Source organism: Mauremys reevesii, linkage group 2 (genome assembly GCF_016161935.1).
Source record: "Mauremys reevesii isolate NIE-2019 linkage group 2, ASM1616193v1, whole genome shotgun sequence".
NCBI classification, from domain to species: Eukaryota; Metazoa; Chordata; order Testudines; family Geoemydidae; genus Mauremys; species Mauremys reevesii.
In genome coordinates, this window is record NC_052624.1 from 138,092,404 (window position 1) to 138,098,539 (window position 6,136).

A 6,136-nucleotide genomic window follows, 5' to 3' on the forward strand; every position below is an offset into this window, starting at 1 on the left:
ATATCAGTTCAAGTTATTATTTACAACTATTACTTCTAATTAGCTCATAGAAATGCATGGTCTCTTTTTATAAAGCATTTTCCTTAGCTGGTTCAGTAAAAAGATAATCATTTAGTTTACAGGATTCAGGATGTAGCCACATATTCACAACAAACTTTAAGCTATAAATTGTGTTAAAAGCTATTAAGACTTTGATTTAGCAGTTCCTCCTTAGTACCACCATTGATCACTTGGACCATTAAATCACTGAAGTCTCAATAGGAAATCTCAAGAAAAGATATTATGTAGCCTGTAGCCTTATCTTTCACCTTTATGAAATGGCTTTTCTTTAAATATTCATACAACTGTTAAATGTGGTGTTTCTTGGTGACAACAAGGTGACATCTGATTTATAATAGATTGTATTTCAGCGAAAACAAAAATAAATCCTGTAGTATCATTTTGTCTTCATCTATCTCTTCTCTTCTTTAGCAATTCATATGCATGTCATGAGGGTATGTATTTGCCATCACATGGAATAACATCTGTATTTAATTAAAGTGTATTAATTTAATAATTAACACCTGTATTTAAAGTGTATTAATTTAATAATTTTAATTAAATTATTTCTTACTTATCCTGAATCACACAAGCTTTCCTTAGAGAAGTTTCTGCGGGACATCTCGGAACAATCCATTGCAATTGATTCACCTTGTTAAAAAAGTAACTGACATGTATAGCCTCTTTTTGGTCACTAGAATGGGGACAAATAGTGGGAAATATTTGTCAGATACTTTATTTGAAAATTTATTTCTAACTGAAAAATATTCAAATTACTGAACCAGCTTTACTGGAGATCCCTTATCTCACACAAGTTATAGGTTGTGCTCATAGAACTGCCTATTGTTATGGTTGCCATCATAACACCCTTTTTTCAGTTGCTTATAATTGGGTCAAACTTTAGATATCTGACATGGAAAACTTCAGCCCAGACGTCTGCCTCAGACCATTTTTAACTTTAGCCAAAAGAGTTTGGTTATTTCAGAAAACAAAATGAGGGGAAAATAGATTTTTCCCAGGTTAAAAATTTATGATGATCATAACTCTAGCATTTCCTAACTTGAGCACTTGACTTTGCAATCTTAATTTTTTCCCCCCACATAATTTTTGGTGAGTAATATGTTTACATTAAATGCAACTTCTGTAAGATATTTCAGGTAGCAATAAATGGTAGATTTTACTATCTGGGTGGCAGGTTGAATTATGGACTGATTTCATAGATAGTTCTTGTTACTCATTCCAAAAGAAGCCTTAAAAAGATTAAAAGGCAGACACTGGGTTGCATTCTCTCTATCCGGAAACCACTCAACTAAGAGAGTGTAAAAATGCCATGAGTTTCAATTTGTTGATTTTTCTGCAAATTTATTCATCTGGATGGGAGGTCCATCCCATCTTGCAGAGCCCCCGTGTTTTCACACTGCTGACCAGGTCTCCCCAGGCTTCCAGTCATCCCCTGCACAAATTGGTTCCTGCAGGAGCCAAGATTTCAGGCACCCTCCCAAATTTTGTCCACCCTAAGATCATCCAGCTTCAGCAGGGCAGTTCACTTCACAGTACTTGATGTTGGCTTCCTTCTATTTTCACACCCTGGCTTGGTGATGGGTGGAGAATTTGTCAGTAGTTGGCCCTGTCCCCTCTGAAGATGTGCCTACACTTCAATTAAAGGTGTGATTGCAGCTCAGTAAAGCTATCAGAGGTATGCTTACATCTATCTCGCACACTAGCACCACATGTTGCAAGAGCCCACCCAGGAACCCCAGGTAAGTACTCATGTTGCTAGCCCATGCTGAAGCCTGTGCCACCACACATAAACCAGCAGATCCATTTTCTAGAGAAGGTCAGGGCTCAGAAGCAGCACTCCCACCTTCTGTGCACCCCCAGACCACAACTGGGAGTGTAAGCTCCTGTCCAGACACAGAATGAGAGGCAGGTTTAGTGGGGGGGGGGCATCTTTCATCTAACAGAGACAACAGTCTTAATTTTGTGTGTGGAGATGAGGAAGGTACACAATTCTGTGGTTGAGCCCACTTACTCTGCCAACAGGAAGGCAGGAAAGGAGACAGTTTAAAAGACAAGTCTTACAGGCATGAATGTGCACTTTAACCAATGAATCAATGTGATTAAATATTGATGAGAATGAAAATAGATCAGAATTCTGAGGTTTCTATTAACTTCTGTTTATGGACCTGAGCCTGCCAAGTGCAATCCTTTAACAGGAGTTGAGGACCCTTGGCACCTCTCAACTTTTAATTTAATTTAATTTAAATACAGTGTTTAGCATTATCATTTATGAGCTTGTGTACTAGATAATAAAGGGTCTGAGGGTGACTTTATTTACCCATCTGCCACCCCTCCAAATCTATTAAAAATCACAGGAGGAAGATATCTAGTTTCTGACAACCTGATCTGAGTATTGGTTAAAAGTCTATTTTCTGCTGCAGGACATCAGAGTAACAAATGTAGCCAGCACCTTAGATTAAGTTATAATTTGAAAATGATTAGGTGGAGAAAAATCCTCAGAAAAAGACAATAAATAAAGTCAGGAACTATGATCATAGCACAACAAAAAACATCCAGACTCTGTTTGGAGTTCTCCCATAAATTTGATAGTCCAGCCACAGGTGATAAAGTTCACAGACCTTTCAAGTGAAATGGGATCCAGCATTAGACTCTCTCTATAATTACTGATATTTACTAGCTGAATTCAAAGTGGAGCCTAAGACTATGTGACCTGCTGTGAGGAGATGCCACTTCCTCAGCTGAAAGAGCTTGGGAAACCAGGCAAAAAACATAATAAGAGCTAAAAATACTTACCAGATAGAAGGAAGAATGAATGGCATAGCCTTCTAGCGCTGTGGGTGTCAGCTGACTCTCTCCCCAGATTTAAAGGAGCATCTACCAGATTTTCATGGGAGGAAGAACCTAGAGCAGAGAGTTCAGTTGTAACTGGGTATTATAGGAAAAAAGTTCATAGGGAAATGATTGCATTCCTTTATTTCTGAGCACTAGGATTCTGGGTGAAAAACATCAGGATTCATGAGATTGTCATTGTTGGAATATGTTTGAGATTTATGATTTTTTTTCTGTAATTAGTTTACTTTTAGACTATTTTATATTCTCTTATTTTCTCATACTCTCTGCTTGATACTTCTGCTCTGAATTTGGACCACTGAGTCTCAGAGCAGCTAATTTGCTGTAACTCATGTCAAGCACCCAGAAAAAAAGGAGTGTAGCAAGAAAAGTAACTCACAAAAGAGTACCAGGGAATGTGTACATGAAAATAAGTCACCTTACTTTTAATTGACATCTAGTTTTGATTCCTTGTTTTGAAAAGTGGGCTCCAAGCCTGCAGTAAGCACTATATGGCAAATACCTGCAGCTGTGCAGAGCCCCATTGACTTCAAATAAATACATTGGTGTGCAGTTCACTGCAGTACTGGGAGCTCAGACAGCACTCTCAGTATTAACTTGTGTGTGTAAGTCTAAAAACCCAATGATTCATGGGGCTAATACTGTTGCCCAGATCCACACAGGGAATTAGGTACTTAACCTCCCTATTTACATGTTACTGTGATCCACAAACACCATGCTCAGCTACTGCCTAGCCTTAGTTGGCATTTAATTTTTGCTGTAAAGGTTCATGAGGTACCTAAAGTTTCCACCTCTGGAAATGTGCTGTTGTGCCTCAGCTAGGCACTTATCTCACACCTATACCCTATCACACTCCTCAAACCAGGTAAAAATAGGTGTTGGGAAAGAGAAGTTAATAGCTTCCTTTTTAATTCTTAGTCCAGCAGTTAAGGAATTCACCACGCCCTCCTGAGAAGAAGGGATTTGAACTGGGTTTTCCCACCTTTCAAGCAAGTGCTCTAGCCAGAAGACTATGAGATAATCTGATGTGAGTGTCTCTCATTTTGTCTTGTTGAAGCCATTCCACTTTGTATAAAATATTAATTGGGTCACAGAAAGAGTAAGAATAACTCTGTACCCCAGAGATTGGGCCACTCACCTGAGGAGACCCTTGTCCAAATCCCTTTATCTCAACAGGCCTAAAAAGAAATTAAAGTGGATCTTTCACATCCCATGTGAGTACCTTAATCACTAGGCTGCAGGTTGTAAAGGAGTAGGTACCTCCACCTTCCTCTCCCAGCCCCTGGCTGTTTTGTGCAGAATCAGGAAGGTGCCTTAAGTGCTCTTGCAAGAACAGTTTAGGCACCTAACTCCAGAAGAGGGTTCTCAGGTGTGGATCACAAGCAGCAGTGCATGACTCCCTCCAGCCTGACCTCAGGAGAAGGGTGCATCTTAGGACTCTCATTGGCATCTTCAACTGGCTATCTTAGATAACTTCCCACCTAGCATGCTGGTTTTTTTGGATACCATTTTCTGGTGCCTATCCTTTCCCATGCATTTTATAGGGAGTCTATGCACCTAATGCAAGATTTGTGGATTCCAGTGATTTTCAATGCACCTAAATGTAGGCATTGAAAGGTCAAAGTCCCTTTGTGGATCTGGGTCCATGTTAGTGAAATGAGCAGAAGTCTAATTCACTCAAGTTTATACCTCACCTCTGAATTTTGTCCATGATATTAGTGACTGCAATTTCACTTTGATATTTGAGGTTGCTTTGTGCCTGAAGCTCAGGATGAAATTCATGGTGAAGGAGAAACCATGCAAACTGAAACTAAGGAAACTGTTGTCCTGAACACTGATTTCAACCAGCTATATAAAAGATTTACTGAGAGTAAAAGGAAAACTGGGCAAATAAAAGTGACACCAATGAAAACAACATGCCATATAATCCAAGAAATACGTGATAGAACATCAGAAAAAAGGCTTACTATGTGAAATTGAGAACAAGCACATGAGCAGAAGGTCAACAAGGAAAGCTACAATAAAGTGAAAAGCAAAATAAAAAAGAATCACCCGTAAGAAAAATAAGTTTACAAGAATGGCCATTAAATTGTAACAAAGATCAAGTGGAAGGATTAAAATCAAAACACAATAAATAAAATGGTACAGGATGCAGGTTTCTTTTTTTCTTTTTCTTTTTATAGCTGACAGTGTAATATATAGATACGCTGTCACCTAGCATTCACTGCAATTGATGGCTGTTCTATGATGTCTATCCATTACTTTGTGCTGTAAGAACCAGTTTCTATTCCCAGTGTACATCTTGAGCAATTGAGTTATGTACCAGGGGAACCCCAGAATCCAGTTGGGGAAGAGATCACAGAGCCTCAAGACTGCAGTGACTTCACTGCACCTCCAGGGAGAGATGGTATCTGAATACATATGGCCCCACTCCTTTCCTGGCCTTCCCACAATACCCCATGCACCCCAGGAAGTTGAATTGCAGGGGTCCTCTAGATTACACAGGTTCATAGAATCACAGAAGATTAGAATTGGAAGAGACCTCAGGAGGTCATCTAGTCCAACCCCCTGCTCAAAGCAGGACCAACCCCAACTAAATCATCCCAGCCAGGGCTTTGTCAAGGTGGGCCTTAAAAACCTCTAAGGATGGAGAGTCCACCACCTCCCTAGGTAACCCATTCCAGTGCTTCACCACCCTCCTAGTGAAATAGTGTTTCCTAATATCCAACCTAGACCTCCCGCACTGCAACTTGAGACAATTGCTCCATGTTCTGCCATCTTCCACCACTGAGAACAGCCTAGATCCATCCTCTTTTAGTTGAAGGCTGCTATCAAATCCCCCCCTCATTCTTCTCTTCTGCAGACTAAATAACCCCAGTTCCTTCAGCCTCTCCTCATAAGTCATGGGCCCCAGCTCCCTAATCATTGTCGTATCCCACCTTGTTCAATTTGTCCACATCTTTTCTGTAGTGGGGGCCCCAACACTGGACACAATCTTCCAGATGTGGCCTCACCAGTGCCGAAGAGAGGGAAATAATCACAACCCTCGATCTCCTGGCAATGTCCCCACTAATGCAGCCCAATATGCTGTTAGCCTTCTTGGCAACAAGGGTACACTGCTGACTCAATGTTGACCCATGTGGTTGGTGCCACATAAGGGCTGCAAACCCCTGCATGGAATCAAAGTATGCTTCACCTCACCTGTCATGCTGTGGTCAAGGAGCAC

The 6,136-nt window shown here is 40.4% G+C and overlaps 1 long non-coding RNA gene across 1 annotated transcript; it reads right to left on the minus strand.

Moving 5' to 3' along the window:
• Positions 1-1,384: 1,384 nt before the first annotated feature.
• LOC120396975 lies at positions 1,385-4,151 on the minus strand. The gene is made up of 3 exons (XR_005593593.1): positions 4,049-4,151; positions 2,854-2,961; positions 1,385-1,692 (listed from the first exon to the last, which is right to left on the minus strand). It is a non-coding gene; the product is annotated as an uncharacterized LOC120396975 (long non-coding RNA).
• Between the last annotated feature and the right edge of the window lie 1,985 nt (positions 4,152-6,136).